Source organism: Lycorma delicatula, chromosome 5 (genome assembly GCF_047948215.1).
Source record: "Lycorma delicatula isolate Av1 chromosome 5, ASM4794821v1, whole genome shotgun sequence".
Lineage (NCBI taxonomy): Eukaryota > Metazoa > Arthropoda > Insecta > Hemiptera > Fulgoridae > Lycorma > Lycorma delicatula.
This window is the reverse complement of record NC_134459.1, coordinates 37,202,237-37,225,000: the sequence shown is the minus strand read 5'-3', so window position 1 is coordinate 37,225,000 and position 22,764 is coordinate 37,202,237. Positions and strand designations below refer to the sequence as shown.

General features: G+C 30.1%; 1 protein-coding gene across 3 annotated transcripts in view; it reads left to right on the top strand.

Annotated features, from left to right (window-relative positions):
- Oct-TyrR (Octopamine-Tyramine receptor) overlaps positions 1-22,764 on the top strand; it is a 1,169,363-nt gene that overhangs the window by 236,475 nt on the left and 910,124 nt on the right. For all 3 annotated transcript variants that reach the window (XM_075365895.1, XM_075365894.1, XM_075365896.1), the window contains exon 2: positions 13,351-13,412. The gene's annotated coding sequence lies outside the window, so the exon portion shown is untranslated. The remainder of the gene's footprint in view (positions 1-13,350; positions 13,413-22,764) is intronic.

Sequence of the window (22,764 nt, the reverse complement as noted above, 5' to 3'; positions counted from 1 at the left end):
TTTCATTACTTTTTTGATGTTGGAATCTATCCAACAAAGTACTTTATTGGTAATTACAAGTTTTATTTTTTGAAATTTTTATTCGTTTTTCTTTTTTATACTTCTAAATGATTATTTTTTCTGAATTCCTTTATTTAAAATCAGCATTTACACTGAAGCTATAAATAAATCGTATGACAGATTATTGTCTGTCATACGATTGATAATACAAGGATGCAATGATAATTCTTAACTAGTACTAAAACAATTAATAAGAATTAATACAAGATAAATACTAGTAACTTTGAAGTAACGTAATATTTTATAGTGTCTTTGAATATAGATAAATATCATTACGCCATTAATCAGGTCGGATACGTAAATAGAAAAAAATAAACATTAACTTTAAATGAAACATTAACTTTAAGATAACTATAGTTAAATAATAAACGTAAGCATCCATAAATTTGAATAACAGAGAATAAAATAAATATAATATAAGAAGAGTTATCTCTAACAAACCGGAACGTCATAACGGTCCAGTCAGATGAATCACATAGATTCTTTTCATCCTAACGTCCTCACTGTTGTCAAGTAACGTCAAAACTAGATGATTAACAGCTTCTCCAACCCGGATAGATATCTCGAAACTAAGCGTTCAACTTCTTCTCGAACGTATGGAATGCCTATGCAATCGTAAATCTCAGTACTCCTCGCGAACCACGGCCCTTACGTTATGTTCCGTAGCATTTTATTCTGGAATCGTTGAATGATCTTCACGTTGCTGTTACCGGTTGTGCTCCAGAGTTCAATTCCGTAAGTTTATGCCGGATTCTAGAAAGCCTTACAAAGTAAAATCTTACTGGATAAAGGAGGTTGAGATCCTTTTCCAATATGCAATACATCTTTTTAACTTAATGTCAAGCAATTTATTTTTTTCTCCGTTACATGATCTCTCTAAGTTAAACGGCGATCTAGGTAAAAGCCCAGGCACCTTACCTTACTGACATAAGGTATTCTGACACCGTTTAAATGAATTTCAGGGTTTAACTTCAACGTTAAGTGGCTGGACTGTCGGTTTTAACTATATTCTACTTTTACACAACCAAACGCTGATGTCATCCAGTGCAGGTTGTAATTTCTCTGAGACTATATTCGGACTATCATTAATCGCCAATATTGCTGTGTCATTTACATATGACGCAACTGTAACATAAACTTATTTAAAATAATAAAATTTATCCAAATTTTAACATCAGTTGTTTTTAAGCCGAATATATGTTTAAGCTATACAATCTCTATAACTTACAAGCACACAGTTATTTTGAATTTTATAAATTGGCTTCAGTTTTGTGTACGGTATTACTTTTTAACAAGAAGAAGTACGTATAATTTATTTTTCATTATCTTAATAAAATTTAATTATAATTTTTAACGTATAAGCTTAAACCAAGAAGCCAGTTTACCTAGTTCCTAATAAGAAAACAGTAAGCTCTTGACACATCTTTCCGAGATCCAACACCGAACATGAACTCTAAAAACATTAAGCATGGATTTTGATCAAAATAAGAAATATAATTACGTCAGTTTAACACATTTATTACTACTATTAAATTAAAACGTGCTTTGTTCCTGATAAAATTACTTCTTTCTTTTTTTGTCTTCATTCATTTGACTGGTTTGATGCGGCTCTCCAAGATTACCTATCTAGTGCTAGTTGTTTCATTTCAGTATACCCCCTACATCCTACATCCCTAACAATTTGTTTTACATATTCCAAACGTGGCCTGCCTACACAATGTTTTCCTTCTACCTGTCCTTCCAATATTAAAGCGACTATTCCAGGATGCCTTAGTATGTGGCCTATAAGTCTGTCTCTTCTTTTAACTATATTTTTCCAAATGCTTCTTTCTTGAACTATTTGCCGCAATACCTCTTCATTTGTCACTTTATCAACCCATCTGATTTTTAACATTCCCCTATAGCACCACATTTCAAAAGCTTCTAATCTTTTCTTCTCAGATACTCCGATTGTCCAAGTTTCACTTCCATATAAAGCGACACACCAAACATATAGTTTCAAAAATTTTTTCCTGACATTTAAATTAGTTTTTAATACTATCTTAATTAATTTTATACATCTTTCTATCAAAATCATTTTCAAAAAGTATACGAGTAATTTTGAACAATTAACTTTTATTCAGCGTTTCTCAACCTTTTAGTATTGGAGATGCAATTTTCAATCATAATTTTCATCGTGCCCCCCCCCCCACTCATACAATAAAAATATATACAATAATAATGTATTTTGAGTATTTTGGCGCTAAAGCTACACTACAACCTTAATTAAAACCTTAAAAATGATCAAGAATAAAAATTTATTGATATGTGGCAACACCGATCTGCTGCATTGAGAAAACTAGAATCGATGCCTCTGTATTGCTCTTTGTCTTTCATCAACCATATAACATATTCCTGTGACTTTGTGAGAAGTTCCCATTTGTCTCAAACATTCTGGAACGTCGCGCGACCGTCTGCGCAAACGTGTATAAATGCTAAACCTCGTTCAATTCAGCCAGTTTCAATCAAGTCGATCCTTCTATCGCTATAAAATCTATCGTCAAATACTCATGGCAGTAGATTTATACGGAATCATGGTAAAATTTTTAAGTAAGCGTCAACAAGTTTACAGACGAGCGTAATTCCGAAAATAAAATCAAGAAAATATTCTCAGGAATTCTTAAATTTTGGGTTTACCAGTACTGAAATAAATGAAGAAAAAAGGCACCTGTGTGTCATTTGCTCAAAAATATAAGCAGTAGAAAGTATGAACCTAATAAACTTAACCGACATTTGGAAACGATTCATATTAAGTACGTTAACAAATCCCGAGAATTCTTTGAATAAAAATTAAAATCATATGAAAAGCAAAACTTTTTTTAAAAATTTGTTTGTGAGTGAAAAAGCTTTATTTGCCTCTTAAAAGGTTTATGTAAAATAACCAGATGTAAAAAACCTCACACCATTGGTAAAGAGCTTATTTTGCCAGATGCAATTGAGATTGTAGAAACTATGTTTGGAAATAATTTTCCAAACAATTGGAGTCCATACCTATATAAAATGATACTGTTACCCGTGATACACGTTACCCGTGGTGATATAGCTGAAAATGTACTGCATCACCTTTTAAGGAAGTTGAGTGACAAATTCTTTTTAATTCAGATTGATGAGGCAACAGATCGCAATAAAGGTGTTAATTCTATTGCCTATCTTTGATTTTGTGATAGAAAAACTTTTCAGCAATAGAAAAACTAATTTTCTGCAAGCGAATAGAACTCAAAGCAACAGCAGTCGTATTATTTGCTATCTTAAATGATTTCATAAACGAGGCAAACATAGAGTGGAAAAATTGCGACAGAATATGCATCGATGGTGCTCGTTCAATGTCTGGAAGATTCCAAAAGTATGCAAGTACTTGTGAAACAAATATCTCCGCAGCTTATCTGGACATTGCGTGGTCTACAGAGTTTCTGCCTTCCAAAGAAATGAGTCCTGGTTTGAATATTCCGCTAGCGATGGTTGTAACAATAGTAAATTATATAAAAGTGTGACCCCTAAAATCAAGAATATTTTCTGCACTTTGTAAAGAGATGAGTGCAGTACAACCCGGTGTTACTATTTTATTGCGAGGCAACATCGTTATCAGATGGGACGTTTTTGCAACGTGTTTATGAAATAAGCGATGAAATCGCCATTTTTCTATAAGAGGAAAACCGACCGGAAACCGAGAAGTTTCGAGACGGTTTATCTGTAATGGAATTGTGCTACTTGGTCGACATATTCGAGAAATGAAATACCTTGAGTAACTCCAAGGATCAAATCATCATATTTTGGATACGAGTGATAAGGTTAGTGCTTTTTGTAGAAAACTGGAATTATGGAGCAGAAATTTAAAGCAAAAAAACATCTAGAAATGTTTGAAAATCTGGATGAATGTGTTAAAACTTACAAGGCTGAAGAACAAGTGAAAGTTGTCTTTGTAACCATTGAAAATCATTAATCATGCTGGCAAAGAATTTCGAAAAGTATTTTCTTTCTGACTACAACTTGGTGCTACCAAGTTATGAGTGGGTTAGTGATCCATTTTAAAATACTATCAAAGGGGTCTCAACTGCCGAAAAAGAAATCTTCATAGATTTCACGGCAAGTGGCAAAATCAAAAGAGAATTTAGTAATAAATCATTCTTTGAATTTTGGACAGAGGTGGATGATGAGTTTCCTGCACTGAAAACAAGAGTATTTCGTGTACTATTACTATTATCAACATTCTTCCTTTGCGAAACCGTATTTTCTGCGGTGGCTGCTTTGAAGACAAAACGTAGATCTCAGCTAATTATATTGAAAAAGAACTCGGTCTGTTTCTAATACTAAAAGGAGATTGTTAGTATTGATAAGGAATTGATTGAAGGAATTACTTAGTATTGATAAGTTAAAAAACTATTATTTTTTTTTTTTGTTTTGCTTAATGACATCGCCATATTAGCTTGAAATATATGTGAGGGATATGTTTTGGTAATTTTTAGCGTATGAAAAATCCCATAACTGACTGGGATTCAAACGTGGAACTTCTAGATGAATGGCCGAGACGCTACCACTCCACCACAGAGACTGGCGGAGTGATGACATAATTAATTATAATTATATATTATGTATATAATTTAAAACATTATTTTCTATTTACGTTACATTCTAAAAAAAAAAAATATTACTGTAGAAACAACGTTCTTATTACCGACCAGAATGTTTTAATAGGTGTATTACAATTCGTCAAACTATTCCCCTCTCATAATCCACATTTAACCAGAGAAAAACGGTTTAATTTTTAATATATCCAGAAAATAATATTTGTATAAAATAAACACAAGAAAACTGAACAGAAATTGAAGAGCAGATTTATTTCATTAATGAGCAGACCCGGCAATGCTTCTCTATTGCTAGATTTTAGTTTTTATATATGTATATATATATATTTCATTTAATCATTTAATATATATATAAATATATATAAATTAAATGATTTAAATGAATAATATTAAATAAATAAATAAATATATATTATATATTATATAAATATATAATATATATAAATAATAAATATATATTTAATAAATAAATATATATTAAATGATATATATATATATATATATATATATATTAAATGAACACAATTGAAAGTTTGATAAAACATTAACAATTTGAACATTACGGAACTTTACAAAATTTAACCATTTTTCCTTCTCCCTTTCCTTTTCCACCACCTTTCCATTATTTCAGCATTCCTTCCCCTCTTCCCCTTTCCCGTTTTCCTTCTTCCATTTTCATTTTAGCATATTCCCCATTTCCTTTGCCAATTTTCATCCCCTTTTCCTTTTTCCGTTACCCCATTTATCTTTCTCTCATTTCCATTTCCCCTTTCCCTTTAATTTTTTCTCTTTCCCCTTTGCTTTTCCCGTTTTCCCTTTTTTTCTTTTTTCCTCTTTACCTTTTTCCCTTTTACCTTATTCGATTTTCCCTTTTCCGATTTTTCTCTTTCTTCATTTTTCTCCACGCGTAAATTGTTCCTGTAAATTTTAGTCTATAGCGGACACACATATCGGAAACATTGAAGTGGAATCGTAAAATATTTAGTATAATTAGTGTTGTTTTTACGTCCATCAGATAGCGCTGTTTTAAAAAAGCAAGTTTTTACCTGTCACAAGTGTGATATCTTAGGTATATAAATAGTAGGTATATAAAACACACGCGTATTCGAATGCAACGTTGTGTCAAAATTTCAAAGCAATCGGTGAAGAACTTTCGGAGATTTAAGATTTTGAACAAAGCTTCATTTGCATTTTTATTTTTATAGTTTTAAATTTTAAATTGATTAAATTTTTCGTCACTAACATTTTTGTTTTAATTATAAAAAAAAATGATTTAAGATAAAATATAAAACGGAACGTTATATTCAACTACTGTAATAAATAACGTAAACGTTTACGGGCGTAATGAACTGGAAAATTTGATTATTGCTTACTTTAAACCAAAAACATTTGCATTTAAAGTGAAATTTAAAAATAAATTCTTTAATGTTTTTTTTTTTATTTTGAGATAAAATTAGGTAGTATTTATAATACATGGTGTAAAATAACTGATAATTGTTTTTTAATTTCATAAATCAATAATCTGAAATCCTTCGTAAAAAATTGTTGCACTGTTAATGTAAAATTTATTATTACTTTTAAAGTAATTTCAAAGTAAATTAAAAATATAATCCAACTTATGTAAGGTTTATAAAAAAAACAGAATATGTTTAATACTGGTGAAGAGCCACTACATTCGTGCAAGTTTAGCAATTTAGTTCATTTGTCTTAGCTTCTCTCTGAGTGATCCTACCAGGTAAATCAACAATATAGGTGTAATCCTAGGTACCGTAGGTGTTCGCGTCATCGACCCGTTAAGTCAGTATAATAGCTTCTAACTCTTCTTTCTGTTGAAAATGCCATTTATGTTCCACGTTGCAATCCGCAGACTTCTCGTCATCAGCAAGTTTTGGTGATCACCTTCGTTAGCCGACCTTTAAGTTTTGCAGTTTACTGCATCATGAACTCGATTTCGTTATCAACTTGTCAAGCTTATCCAACCTAAACGAATTCTGAAGTTTGTCACCGACAATCGCTTCAGTGAGTGATCAAGGGTGGCATTGCGATCCGGAATCATTAGCTGGATAGCTACGTGTGCGATCATTCACGTGCAGTTGATCTTTGCGTTAGTTGGGGGAAGTTGTTATCGTCTTAGGGGCCCACCTTGCGCGTCCATAGAGATCTCGAGACTTAATAGCAGGGTTTAAGTGTACCCTTCTTCTCTGCTTTCTCTCTAAGATTTCCTTATAAACTTTGCAACCCTTTTAATTCGCAGAGTTTATCCGAGTAGCACAATGCACACATTGCGGGAGTACTCGCTGTCGCCTTTTTGGCAGTCGGCGGTCCTATGCACGCCCAAACATTTAACACAATGGTATGGTCTCAAGCAGTTATTTTTGGTGTGCTAGTATTGTTGGGACCGCATGCATTGGACAATCCCAGGTGTCCTTCTAGGTTCCTCGAACCTAAGAGTGCGTTGGTTAAATATTTCAGGTTGAATAGCTCTTAGTTATTTTCTGGTGACTCCAAATTAATAACGAAAGTAGATATCGGCTCTTTAGTTGTTCGGTGACGGACATTACCAATGCTCCGTACTGTATGGCCTTGACTCTTATTTCCTTTTTTATTAACATCGAGAGGAACCGAGTAGAACATATTTCGTACTACTACTCTAAATGCTCTTAAATTCTTCCTAATCACGGTATGTTCTATGAGATTCTGTTCTCTAACTAGCTGAATTATTCGTTTTGGAGTCAATGTACTTCGGACTAATTCTGAGCTGTTTACTATTAAACAGACGTACCCCAAAGTCGGCTGTTGTTACAGATGTCTCCAGCAGTTCATAGTTTCGTTCTATCTGTGATACTATTAAGGAGTATGGGAGATGGCTTCATATTTTCTCTCTGTTAGCTGACTGAGCGATCTCATCCATGGGGGAATGTTCAGACTGGTTGGAGAGTGACAAACCGTTTTCAGGAGCCTGAGAAACCGCATTTGACGCCCTAAACGTACCAACGTTGGCACAGTTTGCCACGGTATGCTGTGCGGTTGGGAGTTCATCACTTCGCATTCCCTTTCATTACCTGAGATGTCCCTAACATTATCCAGAAGTACGTCTCTAACAGGCAACGTGTAGCCTTCCGGTGGTCCCTGTTAGATGTATTCATCAGGCATCGCTTCCTGTTATTGCTTTGAGAGACGTGGTTTACAAAGCGCGTTACCATCTTCGTCATTAATAGCAACTGTGTTCCATAACAGCTCTAGGAAATAGGTTAACCGACTGCACATTTTCCCAGTCAATAAAAACTCACTACAATTACAGAGAAATGTAAAGAAAAAGTCGGCTTTACCACAACAATTATAGATAGCTTCAAACTCCAACCTTATTAGACTTACCAATCAAAATTATTTATTAAAACATAAAAAAATTGGACTAGTAAACTAATTTTTAGCTCATCTTGTATATTTATTTCAAACAATTATTTCCCTTAAAAATTGAGCTTTATTTAAATAAGAATTAATTAATAAATTAAATAAATAATTATTAATTAAATAAAAAATTTATTAATTATGAAAAAATAATTCTGTAATTTGTTTTTAATTATAGCATTTATTTTTTTCAGTGCTACATCAAATTTTATTTTGGGTTCATAAAGTTAATCGCTTAAAAAAAAAAAATAAACGAAAAAAAACGGATAAAAACTGGATAGGGTCTTTTCACAAGATTTAAAGTTATGAAAGGATCTCGTTAAACTTTATCATCAACATTAGAGTATTTTACCTCTGCATGGTTAACGACAAAGCTAACTGTAAAAAAAAGTATCTTACAATCTTTAACGTCATGTACTTAAACAAATATTCCGTAGATAAGCTGCCGGCATCTTCTATATCATGGGTTTAAGAGTTGTCAAGTGGCTATACCCTTAAAATAACAAATATATAAAAACATAAATAGTTCGTTCCAACATGCTACTGCACAAAAAAAATCATTTATTAATTAAGCTAATGTTTTTCTTGGAGTGAATTTTTTTTCAGATTAACATTTGCCGTTAAGAAAATTGTTAAAGAAACAATTTAAAAAATTTATTTTAAGACTTCTAGTACGTAAAAATGTTTGTATGTGTTAGTTATATATTTGAGAATATTACATCACGATAAAACAGAAATCGTTTCTTATTTTCAAATTTTCCATCTTAATTCCTACAGTTACAAAGTCAAAGTGCAGTTTTAGAAGATTGCAGAATGTATAAGCAGAAATCATGATAAAATGTAAATAAATCTTTCTTTTTCTCGATACAATTTTTATTCGCTTCATTTAAATCAGTAAAAAAGTTCATCTGTACTAAGCAAATTTTTTATCATCAAATTTTATGATTTATGAATTGAAAATAAAAATTATTAAGAAACATTATGAAATTTCATATTGGTTTACTTAAGAGTAAAATAATGATTGGAAACAATGATTTTAAAAAAAAAAATCTGGTTTTATTTTTTCAAATCAGTTCTCGAAGAGCTCCGTACTAAATTTTACATTTCTATTTCCAACAGTTTCTGAGATATAGCGATTGTTGGAAAAACTTTCATCCTTATTTCAATCTCTTGGGAATGGGATTCTAAAAATCCCTTCTTACCTAGTGTCTATAGCATACAAAAAAGCCTTCCTGTCAAGTTACAATTCTTTTTCACTAGGGATTACGGATATACTATACAATGATGAGTGAATATGTAAATTAATGCGCGAGTAATGATTTCAATAGAGCACTACGAATTAGATAATTATAATTTTTTGTTGTTATGATAAAATTTACCGGCTTAAATAAAATTACTATAGAGTTTATTAATATCTATTATGATAAACTTTCCAAATTACTATAATTTGGATTAAAGAAAAAAAATGATGTAAATATTCATCAACCTTCACTTATAATACGTTACTATCAAAGTTAAAACTTTGTAATTTCATATAGTAACAGAAAATGCTCTGAAAATATGTAATACGCAACTTAAAATTTTCCATCCTCTTAAATCAGTCAGTACCATTAAATTTTCTTATAAATCAATGACTACATAAAGATCATATGAACTATGTAAATGAGAATGTGAGGAGTGAGACAGTGAGAAATGTTTTTTCGTTTTTTTTAAATTCAGTAAGTAGGCTCCAAAAGCTTGTCGGGAAAATAAATGTAATTTCTTCTAGTGGTTAAAAGTGCCACACGGGAGTGGTATTTGAATCCATTACATTTCAGTTGAAAGACTTAGATGTTATACATTACATCACCAAGATCAGTATTTGCGTAATTAATCTCGGCACAATAAAACATACCACGGTATCTGATCGATATAATGTAATAAATGTATTACGCTGGTATTTTATAGCGTTTACCATGATAATATTGTTATAGATTCATTTTTATTACGTAGGCAAATGTACGAAAAAATTAACAGAGTAATGTGTTGTCATTAACAATAGAATGGATACAATTTTTTTTTTATTATGCTTATGGTAATCTCTTTTTAATTTTCTTTTAGGTTTTCTCACAACATGGAGAATTATTATTTCCAGTAAAGTCAATTTAGCTGAACTACCCATATGTACGCGTAAAAGTGAGCTCAGTAAAATCTATGAAAATATAAATATATTAATGATATGACGAAAACAAAACTAAATATGCATTTTCAAATTTTGTACACATTTTGAAAACGAATAGTCAACGGTTGTAATAAAAAAGATTTTAAAATTTATAAAAAATAATTATTAAATAATATACCTTAAGAGTAAATTTAAATTTTAAGCAATGTTATCGAAAAATTCTACTCTTGCTATAATAATTGTAAATTACAATTGGGTAATCCAAAATTACTTAAATCATAAGTTATGTGTACAAAAATGCTAAAATAATAGCTAATATGATAAAATAATATCATTAACAAGAAAACTAAAAAAAACTCTATACCAGCAAAAACAAAAAAAATCCATCAAAAATAGTTCAAGTATCTAACAGATGAAATCCCGTATATTTTCCTTTTTCAAAATATTATTTACATAAATTTACATAAATGATTTACGAAATCATTAATCTTAAAATTGTTATTTTTCCCTCCAAGAAAAATGTCTGAAAACTCATGATTTAAAATAGAACGATTTCCTGGAAAAGTACAAAAACATAAAATCCGTTCGAAGTTTAGGCTGTTAATTACTAGAAATACGTAAAAAAAAAATAGAAATATTAGTAAATGAATAATAAAGTTTGTTTTTAAATAATTGTATTTAACATACAAAGTAAAATCAGAATAAAAGTCGTGTAATAAAGAACCGATGAATTCTATTTTTAAGCATTTTAAAGTATATTGCAAGCAAGAAAAAATTAATAATAATTCGGTAGCAATGAAGGAATTATCGGACATCTCTTTACAACAAAACTGGAAGGAGAATAAAAGAAGTAGAGACACTTTTGGGGGACTTTTTAACAGCATAGGAATAAAATAGTATAGTGAATAAAATTAATAACAAAATTTATTGAGCAAATGAAGACGGTCGGTACAAAATTACCCAGTATGACGTTACGTGCATATGTCGTCCATTTGCTTGGAGTCTACAGAAAAAATGTAATGAATTTACCAGCACTAATTGTGAACTAATTATACGTTGCTGTATAAAAATAATATGCCAGACCACCAATTTGGTGAAGAAATTTATTCGAATACGATCTCAAAAAATTATGGAACAATAATAGAAAATTTAAAATCTATTTAATATAATTTAAATTTATAATTGTTTCAGACCTGAAAGTAATAAATAACTGAATATTTATAATATAAATAATAATAACAATATAAATGTAAAAGTACACAGGTAAATGCTTGTATTTAAAATACAATAATCCGATAATTTCTTCATCGCTGCCGAGTTATCATTACTTTTTTCTTGCTTGCAGTATATTTTAAAACTGATTGAAAACATCCTGAAATGAAAATCGGATAAAGCTCGTTGACGATGATTTACTGCTATCCTAGATTTCCATTCAAGGATGAGATGCTTTTTTTCTTTTTTGTATCCCAAATTGTATTTACAATCGGTTTCGTAGATTAGAAACCATAACTAATTTTTTTGATAATAATCAAGTTACAAAGAAGTTTACCTTAAAATATCTTAATTAAATACATTCTAGACATCAAAGGTAATATAAGTATTGATAAAGTTCAACCAGTAATGAACTAGAAATCATAATAATGTCCAGTTTCCACGAATGAAACCACAACATAAAAAGAATAATAGTATCATAGGAAAAGATAACATTAGAAACATAAATGATCATAAATATAACATATAAATACTTTGATGATGCACAACTTAAGAAGAGGCCTTATCCTAAGTATCATTATTAGGTTAAAAGATAAAATATATCTACCTGCTATAATCAGCTTACATCTTCCCTATTGTCTAAAAGGTTTATCTTCCCCATTGTCTAACAGTTACATAGTTTACGTGATCGTTTAGTCTTATTTTGTACTAAATAGAAAAGATCGACTTCCTCTCGAACACACGGTAACCCTAAGTACTCGTGAATTTTGTTGTTCCGTATGAACCATGACGCCTATGTTATCCCCTGAGAAATCTTTCTGGAAACGCTGATTAATTTCTATATTGTTGATAATTGCCACACCCCAGACATGGATTCCGTATGTCCAACCGGTATTAGAATCACTTTCTACAAAATTAACTTGTTAGATGAGGATAGTTGCGATTTCCTTCTTAATAACCAGTATAGCTCAATAAATCTGATATCTAGCTGTTTCCTCTTTTCTTTAATGTGGACCTTCCATGCTAGATGACGATCTAGGTAAATATCTAAATACCGTACACTTTCAGCTCGCGGGATGTAATCTTCACACAAATGGATTCTTGGGCAGTCACCTCTTCTCATCCCAATGTCACGTGAGTCGATTCCGCTTGATTTATGTCTATTTTCGATTTCCTCAATCACTCGGCTAGAAGGTCTAACCCAGATTTCGATTTAGCCATGGCTTGAGTTGGATCGTCATCGACAGCTACTATTGCCATCCCTCGGCAAACGATGCAATTGTGGTATTGTCAGTAAGTGGAAGGTCCGCAGTGAAGATGTAGAGGACAGGCTCCAACACTAAACCCAGAGGAACATCCGAGGAATTATCAAAGAATGCAGATAACTCCTTCTTGTATTTAATCTGGGAGAAGCCTCGTTTCAAGTAACTACGCTATATTAAATAAAAACAAATGAGATAGATTTGTTTTTAGTTTTTGTAGCAGATTAGACACCAGACTTTATCGAATGCTTGCTGTATATCTAAACAGGCAGCCGAACAGAACCTTACAGGTAGTTGGTGACAACACGAAAGTTCTTGTGTGTCTATTCAATGGACTAGTGTTCACCTCGGAAATCGAACTGATGGTTAGGAATAACTTGTCTCTCCTTTAATACAGGCCACAATCTTCGAGGGAATAGCCTGTCGAATACCTTAGATATAGTAGGTGTAGTAGGCTTACTGGCCTGTACGAGAACACGTCGTCACTGACTTGCTCGGCTTAGGTTTCGTCACTAATTTTTCCTGCTTCCTTCTCCAAACTTCCTAATCGGCACACATAAATTTTTAATAACAGTTATTCTAATGTAAATTGTAATAAATTAAAAACAAATTTTCTATCTTTCAGAACTCGGAATTCTGAGGGCATTTCTTGGAGAACTTTATATATTCAGAATATGGAATTATGAGGTAAGAAAATTTAAATTAATATAATATATTCTACAAATGTCGTTCTTGTATATTTTGCATGTAAAAGAAAATATCTGTGTAGTAAACTATTACCATAAGTAACAAAAATTGTATTAACTGTTGAATATAATACCATCCATTTTGTGAAAGAATAAACCTGGAATTTTATGGCGTGGTATCATTTACTTAAATGAAAAATTTTAGGAAATTAATTTTATTATTATTTTTTATGAAACAAAATATTTGAATCTTATGAAGTTATTGTAAACTTAAACAAAAATGATATAATAAATTAACAAATAGTTTCTCTACAAAATGTGTAGAAATTATGATGCAAAACTAATGAATTGAATATTTTTGTAATTAATTTCACTTAGGAAAATAATAATTTTGCGTAATAAGTAAATCAATTAACATATATTTTAGAATTGGAATTATGTCAGAACAACACATACACCGAAATGCCAAATGTGACAAATCTATATATATAAAAATGAATTTTTGTTTGTCCCGTATGGGTTCCTATATCACTGATCCGATTGCGATGAAACTTTGGTGAGTTGTTGTGCGCACATCTGCGAAGGTTTCTGAATTAGTTTGGACCCGCTAGGTGGCGCTGGAGTCAACATACTTCGAAAAATTGTATTTATGGTCCGATTTGGCTCATATTAAAAAAAAAAAGATTAGTTACGTGAAAAGAAAAGTTTTTGTAAAAACTGTACCCTCTAGATAGCACCGGTGTCGAGATATTTACGAAACACCGAATATACAACAACAAATATACAAACAGACTTTTCTCTTCTGTGTATATAAAAGGCAATGTTCGTATGTGTGTCCGCTATAGACTAAAAAACTACTGGACTGATTTACGAGGAAGTTTTTGTAAAATGATCCGCATTGTCCGGAGAAGGCTTAAACCTATTGAAATCCTGGATGTGGCCAGTAGAAAGAAAATTAGGGGTATTCTGAACAAACTATTATGTTTACAGAGTAGTTTGAATTAAATCCGATAGGTACTGCTGTTTTGATAATTGGATTTATTTGCACTCTGACTTTTATAACGTGAAAGGTTAAATTTTGTGAAGTTCCATTATTTTTTGTTAGTTTCTTAATGTTCAATGTTAATTATGATGATTTTGCAGCCATATCTTTTTTCGTTAAAAAGTTATTTTCCACCGATTACTGTGGTTAGAGAGTGGCTTGAATTACATCCGATAGATAGTGCTGTTGTTTTGCCAGTTGGATTTATGTACATTCTGACTTTTATAAAGTGAAAGATTAAATTTTGTGAACTTCCGTAATGTTGAGTTTTTTAAACTTTCAATTATGTTCATTTAATCTATATATATATATATATATATATATATATATATATATATATATATATATATATATATATATATACTCAAATTCAGCAATAGCGAAGCATTGCCGGGTCTGCTAGTAACATACATATTTATTTATTTATATTTTTGTTATAATCTTTAGCAAAAAATTTAATTAATATATTTTTAATAAGGCTACTGCAATTATTTACATTTGTTGTACGTACAGTAACTTTATATATGGTATCTCAATTAAGGCCAAATTGAAAACGGTTAATTAATTCGTTGTCAAAACGAATTTCATTCATACTTTACATAAAATAATTGGAGGATTTATCTGTTATTAAGTACGTAATCATCGCTGTGTTTGTTCACAGTACATCTGATTAATTTTTCCTTTTATTTCCGAATATATAAATAATGGAATAACGTTTTAGTTTACCAGTTGAATCGCCATTCAGGGCCGAATATATTATTATTTTCATTATTTTTTGGATATGGAGTTTGTATTTCAGTATTTCCCAATAAATAATTGCAAAATTGTTTTTTAAGTTAAAATTCATAACCATTGAGACGGCCTTATAATTTGCCTAAAGTTTTGTAGCTCTAGGGGGTAGTTTATTTGCCAAAGTGAAGGTTTTGGATTTAATCAGAGGTTTGATTTTGAAAATGAATAGCTAATCAATTTCAACGTTTCAATGTTCAAAGCAATAACAACAAATTAAAGCAAGTAAATTATAAGCAAACGAAAAATAAAATAAAGAAATAACCAATATTATATTATTAATTTCTAGTGTTACTGAAGATATTAAAATGAAGGTACAACATAAAATATTTCTTCTAATAATTTATTATTTCTGTACCTAATGTCATTAATATATTTTACAGACTGTGTAAATGTAGGTACCGTAAGATATAATCACATTTATATAAGATTTCTATTAAACTAAAATAAGGGGAAGAGAAAGAAACGATTGGATAAAGGAATTGCATGCGTAAGTTTTGCCAAAATAAGTTTTCATAAGTTTTATGAAAAGATTACATATATTTATAACAATCGAAATAGATGAAAAGGAAATTTGCTTTTTAATCTATGATGAAATTAAAAATTTATAAAATGGAACTTCTGTTATTAACGCAGAAGTATCTAATAACATAAAAACTGTAATGGCTGTCATTAGTAATAAACATTACAAAGTTTTTGGAGAACATATCCACTTCATTATAGATGATTTTCCTTGATGACATAATACATATCATTCGTGAGGGAGGAGAAGATATACAAATTTGACGTTTGGTAACAATAAACTTTTCAATGAAAAATACTTCTGGACAATAAACCATTGATAGTGGAATTTTAATGAAAAAAAAAATGCTCTACAATCGATTTTCTGGTTTGTCAGTTACAAGAATTCATGTAGTGGAAAAGAAATATGAGTACTTCTAATAACCTGTCACAACTTTTTGATTACATGAAATTATTTTCCTGTATACAATAGAAGTCGTGACTTAGTATTTTTTGTTAAACCATGTATAGTATTAAATTTTATGAAAAATTATTAATGCTTGAAATACAGCAAGAAATTAACACAAAATAGTGATATATTTAACCCGTTTTTGATTTTTAAAACTTATGAAAATCATTTAAATTTGTTAAAGTATTCTGAACTTTATTAAAATTTCATTTTGGTTTCCTTAAAAAAAATGCTGTCTTATTTCTGAAGTAACATTCATTTTTATTATTTTCGATAAAATATCTATTTATATTAAACGCATGTAATAATTGCAATAAGTTTGTTAAATTTTAAACTTAAAGAGATGAAACACAATGTCTTTGTAAAAAATTTATGTATATAGATGTTACATAAAGTAAATAAAGAAAATTATGTATAAGAAATAAATAAATAATTTAAAAAAAAGTAGTCATATTAAATATTTTGTAACACCAAAGCTATAGAGAAAAAGTATCACCATTCTCGAAAATTGGATAACAGTGTTTTTGTAAAAGGACGACGTTTCAAGACCTCGCTTAGTCCAAAAAAAAACCACAAAATAATTATAGGAATTTCTTGAAGATGTATGAACAGAAAAATTGCTTGTACTGGGCTGTATTTTGATTACTCTCTTCTGACTGGATCAATATAAATTCTTCATAAATTGGGATCGAGAACTTTCTATAAAAAGTGCATTGGTGGAAGTAAATTTTAAACAAAATTAAAAAAAGAGGAAGGAGAAGTTTTTATCATTTTTAATTTATATATAGTAGTTGTAAAAAAAATTGGTCTTTAGTATGATGAAAATTAATTAAATTACGTAAAATTTTCGAAAGAGTTACGGATGGAGGAATATTAAACATTAGCTCTAAATAGGTTTTTTCTTCATAAATCGAAAACCAATTGATAGATTATTGAAAATTGACAAAAATATTTAGATATATATCCCAGCATTGGCCTGATTTTCGACTCCATCGGAAAAGGGTACGTTACGGTATACATAATATGTTTTTTAGTAAACTATAATATTTTTAACCTTTTGAATAAGATTCCACCAAATTTAGCCAATTAGTTTTAGTCAATAATTACTCCAGTAAATAAACTTTTAAACCCAAAGAAAAACAAGGGACTTAAGGGGAACCGTCTTTAAAAACAAATTTTTATAGTTTTTAATTTTCAAGATTGAAAATCCAACTGCATGCAGTATTAATATTTTATCCAAAAATTCTTTTAAGAAAAGGAGTCTTAAGAATTAAAAAAAAAAATTAGTTTTATATTTTCTAATAAATTAATCTGTTTTTTTTTCTCAAGTAGTAGCTGTTATTAATAAACATGTAATTTAAGGTAGCTCTACAGCTACGGGATTAAATACAAATAGGACTCAAATTTCTTTATTAAAAAAAAAAATAAAATGTCAGATAAAAATGTATTTTGGTCAAGGAAGACAATTAGGACCCCAAACGCACCCACCCAAAATCAGCGATGGCAACAGGAGACTAAAACGTTTCCATGTGCTGGACCTGGGAGATGTAATCAGAGGGGTAACCCGGCGAAGGAACCTAGAAGTGGGAACAAAGGGTGAGTCTGTCACTGTGTAGTGAACGTCAGTTTAATAGTCTGCAAATTACATCTTCCTTATTACCGACAAATATTTGTTTTATTTTTAGCGTAGTTTTCATATATTGTTACTGATGACATTATTTTTATTTTTGTTTTTGTTTTTTTAATTGTGATTTGTGTCTGGTGCTGTGTTGAGTATTGATCTTTACTTGAAACACTTGTACAAGTGCTTTTTCTGTATATGAGGTGAACAATTGTATGCTTTAATGAGGGGTTTCGTTGGGCCCTCTCTTCACGTCATTATCATTAATTAAATTTACTTATATCCCCATGAAATAATAATCTGTCTAGGACAAAGCAGAGATATTTATGTAACCTTCTGCCAGACTTTTTTTGTAAATAAGCGGAGTAATCCATTTATTTTCATGTTCATCGTTACTTCATTTGGTTGTTCAGATAAATATCAGTATGTAATTGAGCAAAGGCCACAGATTGTAAAAAAAATAGCCTTCTGTTCGTAAATTTCTTATAAAGTACTTTTTTTTTCATTTCTCTAATACGCACGACCTTATACTGATGTTAAATAAATAAATATTAAAAAAAATAACTTCTATTAAACGTTTTTGAGATTATTTAAGAATAGCTAGTAATGGAATAAGTTGTTAATGTTAAAAACAGAAAGCACTTTGTGTATATTTACACTGTTCTATTTACCTGTTAACGTAGTTTATATAACAATTCGATGAAAAAATGTTATTTTTGAATTCGCCGTAGAAGTTTATTTATGTTGGAATGACTGTAAAATTGTTGATCATATTATTATTTTTTTTTTTAATTTTTCGAATTATTTTTACTACATATATATTTTTACTGTATATATTTCAGAAAATTCTAAACATAAGAGTGTAAATATACAAAATTTTCTGTTATCAGGTATGTTCGTATATGCTCCCCATACTATTTTATTACTGTGCGTGCACTTCAGTCCTGTTGATGAATAAAAGGTCTGACGTTTTGTTACTCAGAAAAACTATAAAATTTTAATAGACATTTCAAAGTACGTTTTCCTAAGTCACTTTAAAATATTATTATGATATATAAAAACATTCATTGTGTCACAAAACAAACCACATGTGCATTTAAATATTTATTTAGTCTATTATAGTATTGAAAATAACTATTTTAACTGCGTAGAACTTGCTGTAAAATTTAGGAATTTTACCTATTTTAAGAAAGAACAAATTTAATAAAGGCTTTTCGCCATAATAAAAAACCGTCTGAGTGTTTGTCAGTATGCCGCGATATGTATATCATAGTCAGTAAAAAGTGGCAGAAAGGTATCATTCTTAGGTGGCTTAATGAATCATCAATGGCTCACTGATGATTCAAGAATGAATTCAAGAATTCAAGAAAATCAAGAATGGCTCATTCTTATTAGGTGGTCTAATGAATCATTCTTCCAACAATTCTTTGATATATAACAGATTATCCATTCTTCAGGTAACATTTGTCCAATTGCACTCTATAAATTTAGTCTTGAAATATTTACCGCACTTTACAAGTAAAAGTATATTTTTAAACGCAGAGTAAAAATATAATAATCTATCTTATTTATTAAAAAATAGCAGAAGTGTGTTTACATTTTAAGTGTGCTATTTATTTTAGTTTAGGACCTATCCTAAGTTTATATTGAGCAAGTCAATTTTTTCATATTTTTTTTTTTAATTTTAATAATCTTGTAATTACTGTAAAAATTAAAGAATTATTTTTTCTCTCAATCAATTCTGAAAATTTTACGTAATTTCATGTTGAAATTACGTAGAATTTTCAGAATTTTATGTTATAAAAATCTGAAAACTTAAAAAGGAAAAAAAAACAAGTTTCATTTATACTTACAGCCGATCTTAAATTGAAAAGAATATTTAGGCAGAAGTCTGATAAAGAGATAAAGACTAGAGGAATTTATTTTGGACTAAAATAGTAATATGTAATAGCGTCACGTACACCTGCACTCTACTCACCCCAAGGGTTATCCGCATAATGAATATATTTACTTTCGGTAAGGTAACTTTTACAAGTCGGACACATCTCATCTTAAATGCTTCTCTTGTGTCACATCTACACTTAAGAAAGACGGGAATAAATATTATAAAAGAGTAAATTAATTTCCTATTCTTGGAGCACATTTATTCATACTCTTTGTTTGGACTTGGTAGGGAAAAAATTGACCCATAAATAATTTTCAGAAAAATAAAAATTTAAATTACTTAGAATAAACAAATAAACACATACTGATAATAAATAATTAGACAAAATAATTAGAAAGTTTATGTTTAAATAGTTGTAACTAACTCATACACGAATACGAAAATGGGCGTACCTTTCTTTCTTTTTCCTGCTTACCCTCCATGAATTACCGATCAGGTATTACTTAAGAGGATGAATGAGGACAATATGTATGAGTTTAAATGAAGTGTAGTCTTGTACAGTCTCAGTTCAATCATTCCTGAGATGTGAGGTTAATTGAAATCCAACCACCGAAGAACACTGGTATCTACTATCTAATATTCAAATCCGTTTAAAGGTAACTGCTTTTACTAGAACTTGAACGCTGGAACTCTCGACTTCCAAATCAGCATTTGAGAAGATGCGTTCACTACTAGACCAATCCGGTGGGTTACATGGGTGCACCTAGTTAATAGCATTCGTGTATATTAATATTTAAAAAGGTATGTGAAAACTAATAAAACAACTTTTCAGAATTACTGTTTACATTTATTCTGCAATGGTTATTTACATAGAAATGTTGGCTTTCCTTTTTACACGTTCTTAATAGTAATTTGATTTTCTGCATTCAAATTAGTAAATTATTAGAAGAAAATGTTTCGTTTCATATTTTTACTTCCATTTTCTTTGTATTAATAGTTAATTTCACTTATTTTCTCACATTTTAATCAGTTTATGTGATCAGACGAAGAGATTTGTTTCAGTTTTTTAAATTATTAACGCCTCATTATAAAGGTACTTTTTGAAAAGAAAAAATGTTTTAGTTTGAACTTACAGATAGTAAGTAATTAGAAGAAAAGTTTATTAGACAACACGGTATAATTTTTAGGATAATTCCCAAGGGTATAATTTTTAGAATAATAACCTTTTAATCAGTGTAAAGTCGAGTAAAAGTAATAAAAAAAAAAATTATTTTAATTTTTGTTTAGGAACAAAAAGAATTGCATATTACGAAGGTACATACGTGACAGGATCGTAAATATTATTGTTACAATTTGCTATTAATATAAAAGTTCCTTAAACGCTCAAGAATCCCTCCTAGAAATCCTTATAGAATCTTGTATACACAAAAAGTTAACAAATATAATTGAAATAACTCTTAACAACTTAATTTCCGAAATGAAATTTACAAATTTCCGAATTATGCAAAATAAAATCAGGACTCTCCCCATTACTGTTTAATTGCACCCTGGAAAAGGTCATAAGAAAATAGACTAAAAAGTGCATGCCAACTATTAACTTTTGTTCCTTCATCAATTTTTCATTCGCAAGATGTTGCTCTAAAATCTTAAAGATCTTGAATGCAAGGTCTTGCATTCCTGAAGACCTGCTCTATTTGCAAATAACGTTAAAGCTCAAATAAAAATCGAATAAATTTGAAAGATAGTAGCAAATATTGGATTACTGATTTTTTTTTTTTTTTTTTGTCTTCAGACATTTGACTGGTTTGATGCAGCTCTCCAAGATTCCCTATCTAGTGTTAGTCGTTTCATTTCAGTATACCCTCTACATCCTACATCCCCAAAAATTTGTTTTACATACTCCAAACGTGGCCTGCCTACACAATTTTTCCCTTCTACCTGTCCTTCCAATATTAAAGCGACTATTCCAGGATGCCTTAGTATGTGGCCTATAAGTCTGTCTCTTCTTTTAACTATATTTTTCCAAATGCTTCTTTCTTCATCTATTTGCCGCAATACCTCTTCATTTGTCACTTTATCCACCCATCTGATTTTTAACATTCTCCTATAGCACCACATTTCAAAAGCTTCTAATCTTTTCTTCTCAGATACTCCGATCGTCCAAGTTTCACTTCCACATAAAGCGACACTCCAAACATATACTTTCAAAAATCTTTTCCTGACATTTAAATTAATTTTTGATGTAAACAAATTATATTTCTTACTGAAGGCTCGTTTAGCTTGTGCTATTCGGCATTTTATATCGCTCCTGCTTCGTCCATCTTTAGTAATTTTACTTCCCAAATAACAAAATTCTTCTACCTCCATAATCTTTTCTCCTCCTATTTTCACATTCAGCGGTCTATCTTTGTTATTTCTACTACATTTCATTACTTTTGTTTTGTTCTTGTTTATTTTCATGCGATAGTTCTTGCGTAGGACTTCATCTATGCCGTTCATTGTTTCTTCTAAATCCTTTTTACTCTCGGCTAGAATTACTATATCATCAGCAAATCGTAGCATCTTTATCTTTTCACCTTGTACTGTTACTCCGAATCTAAATTGTTCTTTAACATCATTAACTGCTAGTTCCATGTAAAGATTAAAAAGTAACGGAGATAGGGAACATCCTTGTTGGACTCCCATTCTTATTAGGGCTTCTTTCTTATGTTCTTCAATTGTTATTGTTGCTGTTTGGTTCCTGTACATGTTAGCAATTGTTCTTCTATCTCTGTATTTGAACCCTAATTTTTTTAAAATGCTGAACATTTTATTCCAGTCTACGTTATAGAAAGCCTTTTCTAGGTCTATAAACGCCAAGTATGTTGGTTTGTTTTTCTTTAATCTTCCTTCTACTATTAATCTGAGGCCTAAAATTGCTTCCCTTGTCCCTATACTTTTCCTGAAACCAAATTGGTCTTCTCCTAACACTTCTTCCACTCTCCTCTCAATTCTTCTGTATAAAATTCTAGTTAAGATTTTTGATGCATGACTAGTTAAACTAATT